Source organism: Anarhichas minor, unplaced genomic scaffold (assembly GCF_050575085.1).
Source record: "Anarhichas minor isolate MPS153535 unplaced genomic scaffold, ASM5057508v1 ptg000003l, whole genome shotgun sequence".
Classification (NCBI taxonomy): Eukaryota; Metazoa; Chordata; class Actinopteri; order Perciformes; family Anarhichadidae; genus Anarhichas; species Anarhichas minor.
The window spans coordinates 2,555,582-2,573,086 of record NW_027466449.1 but is presented as its reverse complement, the minus strand read 5'-3'; positions in this window follow the sequence as shown (position 1 = coordinate 2,573,086).

Genomic DNA, 17,505 nt, shown 5'->3' with positions numbered 1-17,505 from the left:
AGGTGAACATTTCATTGTTGTGTAATGATGAAAAAGGCTTTTATTGGGGGGGAATATAGAGATTCTTAGTGTAGGGCCTCAGTGCAATAGTTTTGGATGTATGGATGTGTGTGTTACGGACCGAGAGGCTGTGTGCTGCTGCGTTACCTGTTTTTTCTCGAATGAAGTAGAAATTAAAGACTAATCTAATCTAATCACAGTGTGGATTGACTGATGGTGAGCCAGAAAGGGAAAAAAAACAGATTGGTCTTAATCCTTTCGTTTTAATTGATGCACAAGGATACATCTATTTTAGAGGAAGCACAGAGAGCAATTTCCCCCTCTGCTACACACTGCTGGGTTCACCTGGTGCAGCCTCCTCTCTGGACTCAACAAGTTTTTGGCTGCAGACTCACAGCACTTTCCTCCGTAACATCTCATTGGTTAAATGTGTGGCGTTCCAGGCCAGCTAGCCAGCTGGCACAGAGACACAAGTTACTGAGCAACATCCACAGTGCAGGACTTTGGAGCTAAGATGGCTGCCGCGTAATACTATAAAGACCAAAGTGTGGGCGCTGACGCTGACTGGCATGGTCAGTGCCAAGCCGCATTCTGGCACCAAACAGGACTGTTTGTAATTACAGAATTGTGGCTCAGAGTGGACACCAGGTGCTCTGGGCCAAACAGTAAAGAGCAACAAAGCCTTTTGCAAAGTCCCTTTTTGCTGCTTCCACAACAGGATGAAAACGACTCGTCTTCTTGTGTGCAGCTTCTCTGTTTACTCGCCAACAAGTGGCTTCAAGCAATTTGACACATTTCATCTTCACCTCTTCATATCTGTCCAAACTGTTCATAAAGGGCTCCGTTACTCCTGCACTCACTTTTCCGTCCGTCCATTTTTTAAATCGAGGCAGAGCAGGTTGGCTGTAGCCTGTTATTACTCACTAACACACACAGCGGGGAACAGGCCAGTAATCACCACCAACTATGTGATGTTGAAAGAGTATATGTTATGTATTTGGGAGGGTTTTATAGCCCATGCTTTCAAACCTCTGCAGCCTTAAATAAGGCTTCTATTGGTGTGTTATTGTGACACCTCTTCCTCACATATAGCAAACACATGAACGTCAGGTGTATAAGAGGCCAAGTGCCTATGTATGACTTGGTAAAATGTTTAACTACCGTAACTTCTATAACAAGCAACGCTAAAAGACGCTATAAAATTCCGAGAGATGAGATGAACTGCAGAGCTGAGTGATCGCTGTCGGTCCATCAGTACTAACGATCTTTGTCCATACAACTTATGTGATCCATTGGTAATACAAAAATATGATTATAGCCTGCTGCACTGATACTCAGAGCCTACTACACACTGGAATCACATCAATATTTGCTTGTTTTGCTCCATGCATCCCAGTATGTTAAGGCTGTTGTACAAAACATACTTTGCTTTCAAATGAAATGTGGTTTATCTTTTTAAATACATCGGATCTCTATAATCTTAGTTTGGACTGCAATCCGGAGCGTCTCTAACTGCATACATCGTAAGTGGAGCCTCAAGGCAACTTTGGTCAATAGGATTGCCTACACAAGTGGAATCTTGGGTCCTTTTCACACATGGTCCCTGAAATGTTCAGGAACATTTCCTGGGTTCCTGTGTGAATGGGAGCAGTGGTCGATATTCAGGGTAATCTGTACTGCCCATTTCCCACTTTGGAGAAATGAAGCCAATGCGGACGTGCCAAAAACTGCAGTACCTCAAATGGCCACTTGAGACTGGCTCCAAAAGTGAGTCAATCCACATAGTCGATCCATGTGAACGTGCCCTACTTAACAGCAGAAACAAACATGTTTACAGCCCACTACAAAAAACGGTTTTGGTCTCTATAGCTAGTTTTCCTATGCATGGCAACTGTGTTGACGGGTGGATTTTTATATTACTCACTCGTATTACTTATAATTGTCATTAAAAGCAGTAATTTTGCAGGGACAAACATGTAAAGAATTGAAGTAGAGCGACAAACCAATCACAAGACTCCGCCATATGATGTAATTGAATCTGCAACTTGTTTTACAGTTCAGTGGGTGATTCGACTTGTCTCGCAAATTTCAGAATATTAAATGTATTACAAGAACATTTGGACAAAAACACCTTTTCGCCCGCCATGTTCCTGAAAACAATACCAGACGTCTTCCCGTCCTGCCCCATCTATAACGGCATTGCCATGCTTGTGTGAAAAGGTGCAAGATGTAAATGTTCCCGAATGTAGTGCATGTGTCAATAGTGTAAAATCACTCGCAGTGCCTGAAAGGTTATCCTAGTAATTTACTGGGAAGTATGTGTGAAAGAGGCTTTGAATAAGTCTGCATGAGTACAGGAGGAATAAAAAAAAAAACATATGACGAGTGAGAGTGCACTCAGAATGTGTGGGGAAGTGGTCTACATTTCTATGGCAGCTGGCAGCGTAACAGATGCAGAACCGACCTGCGGAACCTCAACCAAGGTTTCCCTGTGTGACCTTTTGGGTGCTTTAAACCACATAAAAGACTGTTGTATTTTTCACAGATAAGTGGTTTCTGTCTGACAACAGAGATGAGCACTGTGGCCAAAACTGCAAATAGCAGCAGAGGAAGGGAGACTCGCCAGACAGGCACTTTGGAGCGGAGCGCTGCCCAGGCTTCATGCTTCTCACTGTGAGTGGAGCTTCAAATTGTTTATTTCACAGTGGAGGAAACCACTTTGTGCTAAATATTGCTGCCAGCTAAAAATAACACGAGTGTGGTTACCTTTAATGAAAACTCTTAGCCAAACGTATCTCTGTATCCTTCACTCTAAATTAGTTAGAGAGATGGTCCCCTGGTATCCCTCTTAAATTTGTCATCCACTCAGCATACATCAACATAAGAACACTTCGTTAAATTACATTAAAGCGCTGCTAGCGAGACGCATCTGTCAGAAAGTTGTGTCGTGTCTGTTTATTGTCTGCTGCTGCTGAGCCTCTCCATGGAACACACAGATGGGGCATCGCTCGCCTCCATCTTCAAGTGCTTGTTTCTTAAAAAGCTAAATCGCCTCTCGAAAATCTCACGGATTGGCTGCTGTCGAAACTGCTATTTCTCTCGTCGGCTCTTCTCTTCTTCAATCTTTCTCTGTGAAACAGCTTTTTCGTGTTTGGTGTGAATGAATTTGAAGGAGTACATTCCAGACACCCCATCTCGTTGCAAAGTGTCTCAGATCTGTGGCGTTAACACGGGAAAGTATAAGCGGTAACTTCTTTTCATGTGATGCCTCATTTGTCTCATCTTGGTGCAATCACACACACGCAGACACGTTTGTCTTCTTTGGTCACAATCACTGTGGATCAGCTCACGTTATTGCATTTGTGTACTTAGTTTGTTTAGGCCCAGTTAGACAAATGCAATCCACCCGGGGGTGTTTTCCAGTGAAATGTGTGGTACACAGCATTTAGTAACAGCCTGTTGACTCCTGTTCAGTGGGAGTGAAACTGTGAAACCCAACAGAGCAGTGATGGACGGAAACACGACAGTGTTCCCAGCAGCGACTTATGCATGAAGCACATTTTACACCATCAGAGCAAACATTTGAACTTTTCAAGGTTCTCTGAGAAGTCGAAGATGTTGCGCACACAACTGCATTCATCTGCAAGTATTAAACACTTAACAACCGCACATTTTATCCTTATTTTGTTTGATCCCAGGTTCATTTTTATCATCATCACCATCATCTATCATGATGTGAAACATGCAGTTCCTGATCTTCTTCCCCACTTGTGTTCTGGTGTTGTTTCTAATAGGTGGTGTGGATCTGTTGAATTGTTAAACATATTCTAACCAGCTAATCTTACAGCATTGTTTTGATATTTTTTTAATTTCATGGCTGAAGCTCCAGTCTGAGCATGATGTAAATAAATGTTGTTATTTCTGTTTTATTTCATTTCCACTGTATACGTAACGGTAGGCACACACCAGCTCAGGACGCTCTGACATGACATTGTTTTGTTTGATGTTTACTGACCAACAAAGGGTTTTTACAGTATTAGTGGTGGTGTTTAAATGGTCACATCACATTAATGTAATGTTAGGGTGTTGCTTGAGTGAATGACAGAAGCTGCTGCCTTTAATGGAACATTTTGCCATGACATTTTGTATCGACATTCATGTTCCCCAGAGGATGGACCCTCCTGACTTTTCCTCTTGTGCCACCATGAGGTTGACATTTTTGGTTTTGAGTGAAATATCTCAACAGTTACAGGATGGATTACCATGAAATTTGGTACAAATATTCACGTTGCCTCATCATCAAGTCAAAATTAGAATTTGTCCATTGCTTTGGTTTATGGCCAAATACATTCAAATCGAATGAAATTTCCATCAACCTTAGATTATGGTGCTCGCTACCTATCTATGGAAGGAAAGAGTGGAAACATGTCAGAAAATGTATTTTTATATCGTTGACATCAAACCTAAAGTGGATCTGCAACATTGTCACATTTCTGAAAAAAAGAAATGTCTCAAAAAAGCTAAATAAAAACAAAATCCCTCAAATTCAAACTGTATTGTCCACGCCTGGTTTAATGAATTAAACCGCTGATTTAAACGGTTTAAAGTGGAAATAATCCCCTTCACATTCACCCTAAACATGCTCGGTCTATCCGGTGCTAATCCTTTTGCATTATTCCCTCCCCTTCTGTCTGTGTCTCTCTCTGTCTTTCAGTTTCTCAATTTAATTTCTCAGCTTGAGTCTGCACTGGCACGACTGTTAACCAGACGAAACACTGCCAAAGTGCTTTACAAAATGTAGAATTTCTGCCAGCCTTCCTTTCTCTCCCTTTCTCGTCATTTCTCCTCACCCTCCCTTTTACCCCCTGCCAGCTCCCCCCACCGTCCCGTCTTGAAGACAGCGTTGCGTTGCGGCTCTGTGCTCCTAAAGAGCTGAAACTGTCGGCCGGGGAAGCGGTGAAATGGAAAAATTTAATCGCATTAAGAGAAAAACCTTCTCTTTTCATTTGTAAATTCCTGGGACACACTTTTTTTTCTCCAGCCTTTTTTTTTCTCCCTTTTACACCTACCTCTCTCTCCCTCCATCTCTCTCTCTCTCTCTCTCTCTCTCCGTCCTTACCCCGACACGGCTGCTGAGCTCAGAAAACATCCGCCAAGGCCTCAACACACACACACACACACACACACACACACACACACACACACACACACACACACACACACTTATAGGTTCATACACATACAGTACATGTAAGAACAAACACACTCAAACACTAAACTCCACACTTTACTTCAGCTGAAGATTTAATAAACCACACACACACACACACACACACACACACACACACACACACACACACACATTGTAATTCCTTTCCTTTCCCCTTAAATGAGAAAGAGATCAAAGACTATTTCACTGACTCCTCCTCTGTTCCCTCCCTCCATCTTGCTTTCCATCCTCCAAATCAGTCAATGTACCTCAATGTTCTTCCTTCCTCCTTCCTTTCTCTTTTCTCTTTCACTTCTTATTTTCTCTTTCCTCTCTTTTTCTGTAACACTGCATCTGTCCTTCTTCAATTGGAAGATTTTCCTTATTTTTATTCCTCTTTCCTTTCTTTTGGTTTCTTCGTTCTTTTTGAAGAGCCGTGTTCCGGTTTCATGTCGTGTCCACATCCGCCTCCATTGTCATTCAGCTCCAGACACACACACACGCACACACACAATCTTCTTTCAAACACTATACTACTTCTCTCGACACACACAGAAATACGCACACTGCTTCCATGGGGGACGAGCCACCTGAAGAGCTGAGGATTAACGGACCAGTTGAAAGAGTGTCAAGAGCTTTTTCTCTCCAACTCCCCTGTAAACCCCCCCCCCCCCCCCCCCCCCCACACACACACACATCATTGGATTTTAGGAGTTTGCCTCCAAAATTAGACTTAACAAAGTGAGATGCGCTGTTGCAAAATTATCTCCAACAGAAAATTAAACTCACCTGGGATTATGAGTGTCAGGAATTTACCTTCAAACTATCACCTTTAAGGCTGCAATCATGAATGTTGATCTTCTTGCAATTATGATTTGCAGCTTTAATTCAAGTTATATTAAAAAGTGAAGCTTCCCTTTCCCTTGTAAACCAACCTTGATTTTTTTTTAATTCAACAAAAGCTCCATAAAGCAGAATAAATTGTGCAAGTATCTCATTTTGAAGTAAAACTTGTTGCCATTGAACTGTTGTCGGTACAAGTTCTTTTTCTTGCTAGTTTGAGATGACAACACATAAACTACAGTCCCCCCCCCCCCCCCCCCCCCTCCGGTTTCTCCCTTTTCTCTTTTTTTTTTGTACGTCAGCTCTAAACTGTGCGGCTGGTGTCCCCGCTGAACTCTATGCTATCTATTGTGTGTAAAAAGGACCATTTAGTTTCACATTCCTACTGGATACTGTCACACTAAAAAGCACAATAGAGGTGCTTTCACACTGCAAATCTTTTCGTTCAGAGCCGCAACGTCAGCCAAACTGTAATACCACTCACTCTGGTTTGTGTTTAGGTGTGTGTGTGTGTGTGTGTGTGTGTGTGTGTTTGTGTGTGTGTCCCTGCTCTTTCACTTGCTCACTCTGTCTCTCATTCCCTCTTTGGCCATGAGGGGGGGCTCTCATGCAGCCACATCACACCTAAATGTTATTTCTCATTATAAAACTTGCGTGTCTTTACTGTCAGTTCTGCGTAATGTATGAATGTACAGTATGTCCCGGCCAAAGTGCTCAAGAGGGAGACTAATGAAATGAAAAGCACATTTACTGATCTCCACTACGATGTACAGTCTGTGTCTTATTTTATACTGCAGGAAGGGAAGTGTTGAGCCAACAATCCAATAATGGCTCAGCCAAGAATGAGGTCCAACAGCTGGAATCAAGCCCTGCAATGACCTTCCACAATCACTTGAAGTGCCTGCACAACATTGAACACACTCGTCAGTTTGGAAGTGAGCTGTAATGAATGAGTGAAAATCCCAGTTGAATCATTCAAAATGGCGACATATACGCAACCCTTGGTTGCCTCCTGCCTTCCTGTGAGTGATCCCGTTTCCAAAGGCTGATGTTTCTCCACTTGTGCTATTTCTGTAAACGCTGTTTGTATTGCATGCCAGTTCCAACATCTGTTGGGATTTCACCAATTATTACAACTACCCAGACTAACTTTGATGAGAACATAGGGGAGGTTCAACAATCTCTCCGTAATTTATGAATACTAAGTGACTGAAATGATCAGGTTCACCCTGATAGCATCCACTGTGATGGGTGGTATGACGGGTTTATCATCCACAATGGTGATACCATGAATCAAGGTGACATGTAAACCAGAATAGCTGACAATAAATAAAGACGTGACTGCATTCTTCAAAAGGCTGGAAACTTGTAAGAAGGTAAATAATATGCACAAAATACAAATTAGCTAGCAAGCTAGACTTTCTTTATGATTCACGATGTACGTAAACTGTGGCAGACTAGCCCAATCAACAGCGTGGTTTAGGAAGCAGGTCACAGCCAACGAGCGTGTTTCATGACGTTGGACGCTTTGCACTCTGGCTTGGGCTGGGAAGTAAACAGTATGCCATAAAACCAGTACTACATCCCTTCCATCCCCTCAATCCACGAGCCTGAGTCCTGCTTCCTTTCAGGAGTGACTAAATTCCACATGAAATGTCTTGGTGAGCAGGTTGCAGCTAAGCAGCATCTGTGCAGCCTATGTTACTATTAAACAGTAATAACTGGAATCAAACATCAGGATAGGATCTTAAACGCTGATATCATCCGGCAATATGTGAATCGATTTAATTGCACAAAAACCTTCAAATGAATCCTTCCTCCTAGCTAGCTGGTCCACACCTCAGCTCCTTATCTACCTCCTCCATTTTATCTGTTTCCTGCCTCCTTATCTGCTTCCTGTCTCCTTATCTGCTCCCACTGTGTGTCCTATTTCAATCCGTATGCACCGGCTTTTGAGATCACCATCATCACCATGATCCCTGTGCTGATCAGCTTCCAGGGAAACATGGCCTCGGTGCAAAGCGGATGACCTTAGGGTATTGAATACGTTTAATCTGGCTGACGTGCAGGCATGTTTGTGTGTCTATGATGGTCCACATGTGTTTCACCTTAAAGTACTGTTGGTCACCTTTGTATAATCCGTGTGCTCCGTCTGCTCCACCATGAAGAGGGCTGAAAACCTCTGCCCGCCAACATTACACAACATGCTGTACAAATAAAAACACCTCTTACTCAACACACAACGCAATCAGAGTCAGTTGGACCTAAAACAAAGACTGGCGCAACATGAAAGGCACTAAAGAACACCCACAGCACACACAACGACTTACTCACAAAACACTCCAATGTGTCATCCTCACAAACGTAAAGTAACTCAACTTAATTTTCACATGTAAAAACTTGCTTTTTGAATGTAAAGACTGACGTAATGAATGGCCCTCCCGCAAGACACATTCCCTCCAACTGCTCCAGTGGAGCTGCTCAGTGGGGAAAAAGATCAGATATTAGAGAGATATAGATATAATATGTAGCAGGGTGTTTACACTCACTTACACTCCTCTCACTGGTTGTTTTACATAGAAACAGATAGAACTGCTAATAAATCAGATGCACACATATGAAAGAGATACAAGCAATATATATGGAGTGCAATGCAACAAATACAAAAGCACTGATGCACAACACAAATTCTGATATTAAGATACGCTGCATCCAGCCTGCTGCTCGGCATGTGGTGGATGCTTTTATCCGGAATTCCCTTTGGTGCAAAGCATGTATTTTAGGGCAGGAAACCTCAGTGGGAATAAAATACAAGGTTGGAAAATGTAAGATCCATGAGCATTAGCTAGACGCAGATACTGTGAGGAATGCACTGAACTCCACAAACATGCACACGTTAATATGCACAGACGACACGCACAGGAAACATGTGAAGGATACTAATGTATAAAGAGTTTATATGCAATATTCTAAGTGTAATAAATCATTGCCACATTTAATTCGATATGAACAAATTAGTTTGGCCAAATTTTGTAGAAATTTAATAAACATAAAAAAAGAAATGCAGCATCTAGAGAGAGAGAGAGAGAGAGAGAGAGAGAGAGAGAGAGAGAGAGAGAGAGAGAGAGAGAGAGAGAGAGAGAGATAGATAGATAGATAGATAGATACTTTATTCATCTCCAGGGGCAAATTTGTATGTTACAGCAGCAAGACATACAAAGTAAGCAAAGCAACAGAGTAACCAAAAACATTAAGTATTAAAAAATGCACAATATATACAATAAAATAACAGAGTAGGACATATTAAATATCAGAATATAGAATATAGAAGATAAAATAACAAAAATGCACAGTATATACAATGAAATCAGAAACTGAGACAGTTAACAGTGTAGAAATTCAAAGAAAAGACCAGCAGTGAGACGAGGAAGAAAAAAGGGACATTTATAGAAAAAGCATGAGAGCACAGGTGCGATTCATTGACCAGGTTATTAGCTATTGTGTGCAGTGACAGCTCTAATGGAAAAAATGACAGGTAACTTAGAAGAGAGAGATGGAATGCGAAAGGTATGGAGGCTAAATAAAGGACTGGGATGGAAATATAAGAGGCAAAATGAACATAGACAAAAACAATGAAGGAAAAGATGATGTCATGAGGCATAGAATATGAGCAGAAATGAGGCCGGTAGATGGAGAAAATAAGTATGTGATTTGTCACACAGAAGCCAGACATGGTGGAGCTGCATTATTCTATATTTTGTGTCTCCAACACAAATATAGCAAATATAAAATATCTGAGATTGGCCCAGTGCTTCATTAACACTGCACCATGCATAATCCTGAGTGATAAGCATGCATGACAGAAATAAAGAAAATAACAACTTATAATAATGTCAGCTTATAATTAACTTTACAAATGGCAAAACAAATCTAAATAATATATACGTATCATGGAACAGGATTGAAGACAAAATAAGTTCTCAAAAATTCTAATCCTGTGTCCCTTTAATTGTTCAGTTGTCTATTATATGACAATTAAAAGTAAAAAAAAAGATCATTTTTGTGGGTAGTCTTACAACAAAATCACTTTTTTTTATTTTCCATTAAAACATCTAATTGTTTTCCATGGCTTATCATGTACTTAGGGGTGTGTACATGAATTTATTCAGTCGGATGTGATTTGGTGTGACTATAGCTAACCATAAAACTGCCCTTGGCCGTTAGCTGCTGGGTATTAGCGTTTCCATAGCATGTATACTGTCTGCTAACAATCACACAATGCAATGTTTTGCATTTTAGAAACGACTCAGCACATATTGCTTTACAGCTCCGTATCCTGTGCTGTATTCCTTCAGCCACACCCACTTCAAGCAATCCAATCCAATCTTAAGGATTTGATATAAATCATATATTTTATTATAGAGACAATCCATGTCAGTCAGAAATACATCACACAACAGATGCTACATGGTCTTTTTTCTTAGACAACACTGATTGTGAACTCTATATAGTAGATTAGAACATCTGAAATACCAAAGCTTAAAATATTACCACCAGAAGAGGTCAAAGGGTCACGTGTAGAGTGTCGGATTAAATCCAAAACAACCAACATCTACAACCTGCCACTGAGAATAACGTCTAACACATTCAAAATAACTTTTCACTTACATTTATGTCATCCTGACTTTTTAAATCAAGCACCACCAACAGGTCAAAAATATCAAGACTCATTTCAATCCTCACAGGTGGGCCAGTGTGGCTCAAGTCTTTTGTACACCAAAGTGCTTTTTGAAGGCCAATACAATGTGTATGCAAATGTGAAAGACAATAATCCAGGTAATTGAAAATGAACAGAGGTGAGAGAGGGGGTGGAGGGCCACTGTGAGGTAGAGGAAGATGAGGAGAGGCACAAGATGAAGAAGCAGAGGGAAGGGAGTGAGGGGGGAGGAGGAGGAGGAGGAAGGAGCGGAGGACAGGTGTGATCCTCCATAGCTCAGGTGTTCGTTTAGCCAAGAGCGGTAGCGGAGAGCAGAGGATTATGGGATTACGGACAGTGTCGTTGGTCATGTGAGGTGCCGTGGTCGACACTGACCCTGCTTACCTTCTCTCAGTAAGGAAGCTTAGCCTGGCTGTGAAGGTGAGGTCACACACACACACACACTCACATACACAGACACATGCCCACCCATCATTTTATCTCCTGCTCAGACACTCAACTCCTTCTCCTTCTCTACCTCTCTTGTCTTTTTTCTTTTACCACTTTTCTGTCATTTCTTTCTTCATTTACCTCCCTTCTTCCCCTCCTGACAATTTCATTTCTTTTTTTAAATTCTCTTGTCTATTTCTGTCTCTTTATCTCCCTCCCTCTCATTCTTTATCTCTGTCTTCCAGATGTCAGGCTTCTTTTTGGTGCATGTTATACATGCACAGCTTATCCATGCCCTCACGAATCCAGCAGGATGCCTGGTTGTTTCTATCTGGAAGAATAACGAATAAAATAGAAGAAAGAGGACTAAAACATTGCGGAATCAGAAGCAATAAATACAGGAACCACCTTGGCCTCGGTGAGTTTGTCTTGACTTTCTATGGGGGTAAACATTATACCATTTATCTCATTTTAGTGGTCTTTTTGTGGTCGTTTACTTCTATTTGACAATGATAATTTGAGTAAAGTAATAAAGCCAGTGGTTTTGACATAATTGTATATTCAGCAAAGTATAGATTACAAAAAGCCAAATTCAAACTAAGATGTTGGACTACAAGACAACACAACAGCACAGATCGACTCAATTAAATCAAATGCAGTCACATTTGTTTATTCATGACATCTGGTCCTGGACGAGCCTCATAATTACACTGAATTACCATTTAGTTTCAAGCCATTCTTCTGTTTGAATCACTGAATACAAATCTGAGACGTGGGCAGCCATTTAGAGGTCTGGAGCCAGGCTTGTCAGGGAAGTGAACATGTTCTTTTGTTTGTTTTGTGTATTTCTAGAGGAGGGGCACACATTTTAATGTTTTGTTTTTTAATCAGTGGCCTCAAGACATTATTGTGTCCATCAAAAAGAGAAAAAAAGAGCTTAAGTTGGTGTCAAGTTCAACATTTAACAACATCAATGTTAAATGTATCAGCTAATTTGCGCATATCGTTCCAACAACCTGCATGGCTCTAAATCAAACTAAGGTTACAAAAATAAAGATTTATTTGTCTCTTTTAAACTATTCCCCTCAAATTCAAAGGCAAGACGTTATTTTACATAAATAACTACTGCATATCATTGGGTTTACTTGCTACACTAAAGTGTTTTATTATTTTGGACATGTCATGTTCACTGTTTCAAAAAAGCTACACAACTGAAAATTATATTAAATAGTTGAAATAAAATCTGTGGTCCTAAAAGACCAGGATGTCTGAAAATAGCTGCCATTAAAGAAATGCATGAAAAATAATTGTTTCTATTAAAGGAAAAAAAATGATCACAGAGGGGTTTCTAATATTGTTGTTCATATTTAACAGACCTTCTTTGAGCGTGTTGAAGTCATGTTTTAAGTATTACAACTGGAGCTGACCCCAGCTGATATCGGGCTTGATTTTATGGCAGTGAAGTGACTAATGCTGCACAGAGATCTCCATCCGTAGACTCTCCTCAGTGTTACAATGTAGTTTCAGTGAGAAAAAATGGCAACAACCGGTGGCTCCTAGCGTTTGGAATTCTTTTAGAAGTTTTGATATCCAACCATACATTTTCTGAGCAAACAGAAACAACTATCACTTTCCTAACTAAATCCAAGCAGTCTAGCAATGCAGTTACCATGAACATACACGACATATATACTCGACATACACTGTTCGAGAAGACTGCTGCGTCAAATCAACAACTCATAATATAAATGATATAAAAGTTACAACATCTTGAGGCTGTGAGGACTTCTTGTCAATCAAATGCCTCTAAACACTGAAACCAACTATGTTGACTTGCTGTAGCATGGCTGCACTGGTTCTTTTCTGGGCATTAGATCGTAGTGACGCATATATCTTCCTAATCTCGCTGATTTCCCGCCTTGATTGGATCCTACCGCCGTTTCCGCTCGGTTCATTGAGCAGCGGCACAAACAACGCGGCCAGAGAACACGGGGAAGTAGAATACCAGTGATGTACCCCAGTAGGCGCTTCTCACAGCAGCCATTTTGAAATGTCTCTGCAGAGTAAACAACTGTAATTAATTACAATAATTATGGCCCTGCTCCGTTTAGGTGGGCCCTGGTATTGTGCATGTTGGCTCACTGGAAGAGCTGTGACACACTGAATAGAATGGCACCATAATTCATTTTACCTTGTGCTAAGACATGAGAAGGCTGCTGAGAAGGGCCAACTAGGAGAAGCTACTCTTTCCCTTAAAGGCTTCATATATATATATATATATATATATATATATATATATATATATATATATAAAAACATGACAGTGTTCCCTATCTTTTTTCCTGAATTGTTTGAAATAGCTACATAAGAGTTTTACTAAATAGCAGCCTCTGGTTGCCAAATCGTTCTCCTCAAAATATATATATTTTTAACAATGTTTGATGATAACAAGATCAAATGAGAGTGGCAGCAGGCTGAAATAACAGATTGCCTTTCCTTCAACATAGCAAAGCAATTTTTCATTGGAGAGAACATCAGAAAATGAAAACAAATTGAAATGCTGGATTCATATGCTCATTAATGTATTCTTGGCTAAAGGACATATCATAATACTGACATGAATTATAGATGTGTTTCATAATTTAAAGTGTGTTATTAACAATCATCTAAATGTGGGTTTGTTTTGTTTACAATGTTTAGTTCAGTGAATTGATTTTTTTTAAAGTGAACCTCTAACCTAATGTGTAATATATAAGCTGACACAATGTATCACCACTTTAGTTGAAGGTGTTTGCTTTGAGCTGCGGAGGCGGTGGGCTCAGGATCAGCTCAGCCCAGACAGACGAGTAAACACAGACCAGAGGCTTTGTCTGAATAGATTAGCCAGCGATCACCTTCTCCACTATACCAGTATGACGCGGTTGCAGCTATTAGAATAAAATAAGGTAGCAGTTTGAGACCAGATAACTGACAGGTAATGATTATAATAACTTTAAATGATAATCTTAATCATGGGCAATGACAGTGAGTCCTAGAATCTCTCCTTAAAGCCAATGAAAAATAAATAAAAACAATTAGAAAGCATTACTAAATCAGCTTACTTGATATTTCATTGATTCAGAAGAGATAAAACAATAAAAAAATGCATTTATTCATATTTCTATGCACATTCTTTTACGTGATGGATTTAGAAACACTGGGAGACGAGCAGTACACTGTGCATTCTGTGAACTTTGACCCGCTTAGTATTAGTGGCTTATAATGTTGGTGATCCGGGAGGTTATTCAACAGTTCTTTGGAGGTCTGTGCCTATCAGAGCTTACGCAAAATGCTTAAATTGGACCGAGGTGGGGATCTGATGGATTACTTTAACCTTCAGCTGAAAAAAAAATCATGAAAGATTAAAACTTCAATGTTGATGTAGAAAATGGTATTTTCTTCTTGAATATGTTAAACATTCACGTTCAAGTTGTTAAATGCTGAAATTAAATCTCACGTTTACGCGTAAAATGTAACGGCCCTGCAGACAGGTGTTTTCACTTGAGCCTGATTAGTCGCAGGACTGTGTGGGCGTGTACGGACGTCACTTCATTTGACAAATCCTTTACGCCTTCGTGGGACACCTTTACATCTCTTGTTAGTCCATGGAGACTGAGTTTGGTGACATCACATTATTTCCAGCATAGCACCACCTGACTAGAGGTCTAATCAGCCAGGCTAATACAAAACACCTGTAAGGGTGCAGATATATTCTCTTCTTTTGCCACCTTTAAAGCGTGCGCATTTATTTGCATGTAGAATATTTAATGTGACGAGTCTCTTGGCATTTTATCTCCACCAGACATTCGTCTCATAGTGTTTATATTTTACCTTTTTAATGGCTTGGTAGAGAGCGTGCAGCTATTTGGGCGGTTGGGTTTCCACTGCTAACAAGCAATTGCTTGACCTTTTCACCAAAATGTGACAAGTTACCGGTGAAGAAAAGTAAGCTGGAGAACGGGAAGATGCTACAGCCCTTTGTTAACAGCAGAGGAATGGGACACAGTATAACACAGTGGTGTTCATCATTACTGTACTCAAACCAAGTACACAAACACATAAAAACCTGACTAAATGAGTGGAGAGACATAACAAGACGCTTCCAAACAGGGCACTAGGGATCACTGAATAGTTTGATTTATATGAAAACAATGTGATTCATATGCTATGGCCTTTGCAGTCTGGTCTCAACTCAATTGAACGCCTATAGGACATTATGGAGCTCAGTGTTAGACAGCACTCTTCCCCATCATCATCATCAGCATACCGAATGAGGCAACAAAAGTACTTGGTTAGGTGTTAAGTTGGCTACGTAAGCTACGTAAAAGAAGTCAAAGCTGACTTTATTTCACACAGGACAGAAGCAGCTCTCCTATACGTGAAAGCCCTTTTTTAGAGATGTTCTGATAACCATTGTTTCCTTCTCCATTCCATGACCTGATCTTTTAACGATATTGATCCAACACCCAGACCGATCAGGCAGGATGTACGGATTGAGAAGCGAGTGACATGTTGCTGTTGTTCCTGTGTAGCATAAATGAGCAGATAAACGATACGATATTGGATTGGTGCATAGACTCTTGCGATACCCGCTGCAGCATTTTAGGCTGTACCGGAGCCATTTCCAATACTGGTATCGGTCTCAGAACAACTCTACTCTTTATACTACGTCAGTCGCTCTGAATGTGTGGCGATAGGTTCACACTATGTATTGCTCAAGCGCTCATTGGTATAGTTATGTCGTTAAATAGCACTGGGAACTGGCATTTTTTAGATGGAGCTGAACAGGGCAAAACAGTTTCAAAGTGAGCACTGAAAAAAGTTGAGAGCAGCTCAACTTTGATTTGTAGCGTGTCAAACCCGTCACACAGCAACAAAAGTCGGGCATCAGTTGGTAGAATGTTGCTGTGTCGCTTGTGAGGGATGCAGATGGGTTTACATTGGAGTTAAACACCGAGGGGCACTGACCAAGCTGCGGTATTTGACGAGTTGGGAGTGAGAATGAGACGCAGGTGCATGCCGGTGCTCTGGAAACAGTCAGTTATTGTAGTTTTGGCCCGTTGGTCAACAGTTGCAGCAGCAGCTGTGATAAAGTCGTAAACAGACATGATACATACATTTTTATATTTAATATCTGATTCAGCATATGTTTAATGGCGCCAATTTGCCAAACTGTCAACAAATGCACACGTTGTACACTTCTACAGTGTACCCAACTGAATCCATGGCAACATTACAGTACAGTTCCTGTTCATATCCACGGCCCACACATTTTGTAAACTAGTTCCAAAAGTAATTTGTTTCAATTGTATAACTTATATCAGCAGATTGTGTCTATGTGTGTGTTTGTGTGTGAAACACGTACAGCAGGATAAGTTATATGTTGCACAAAGTTATACGATTTTACACCAAATTGTGTTGGGACACTGTTTGTTGGTTAAATCAGCCTCGCTGTTCTTATCTTTCACACTTTGTTTTGATTATACTGCCTACGCAAAGCTGCCACTCAGCCAGATATCATTTAAAAAGAGTAATGGTTAGTGCTGCTTCCAGCTCTCATTATCTCATATCTTGTGCTGCCTGCAGCCTTCAGTGTAACTGTGGAACAACATATATTTCTCAGTTGGCCAAATGTTTCGCTAATCAGGCCAATTGTTGACAACTACCTGTCTGTTATATGGGATTCCTCCAATGCCTGTCTGTTGCATTAGCAGAACTTTGTTTCATATAACACTTCTACTGCTACATTGTTTCATTTGACAGCAAAGTATCACAAGACAGGCAAGAAAACTTGCATCCTGGGAAAAAACGGTTTCAACTTTTTCCAGTTTGTGAGTTCTTCCGATTCAACAAGAGGCTGCAAGAGATGAAACCTTCTTTTCTCCTAAAATGTTGTATGTTAAAAAGACACCTGGATTATATATGTTGTCTAATTTTACCAGGTTGTCCTGCCGCTTTCATGTTTGATGATCCTAAATCTGCTTATTTTTACCAGGGGTTAGGTTAATAACAATATCACACGGTTGATAGGCGCCGACGTGTTTAATCTGACATTTTCCCCCAAAACGCCGACTTTCAAATTCATGATGGAGAAAATAATCCACATCGTTGATGGTGACACATTTCCAACACTCGGAGTACTTGACTTCGCAAGCGTAGGACTATCCCCACATGGGGGCTTGTCGAGCCAAAACCATTCTATCCAGCCACTGACCTTATGGTAGAATAATGGCAAATATCAGCAGCAACCGAGGATTTCTTTATGTCG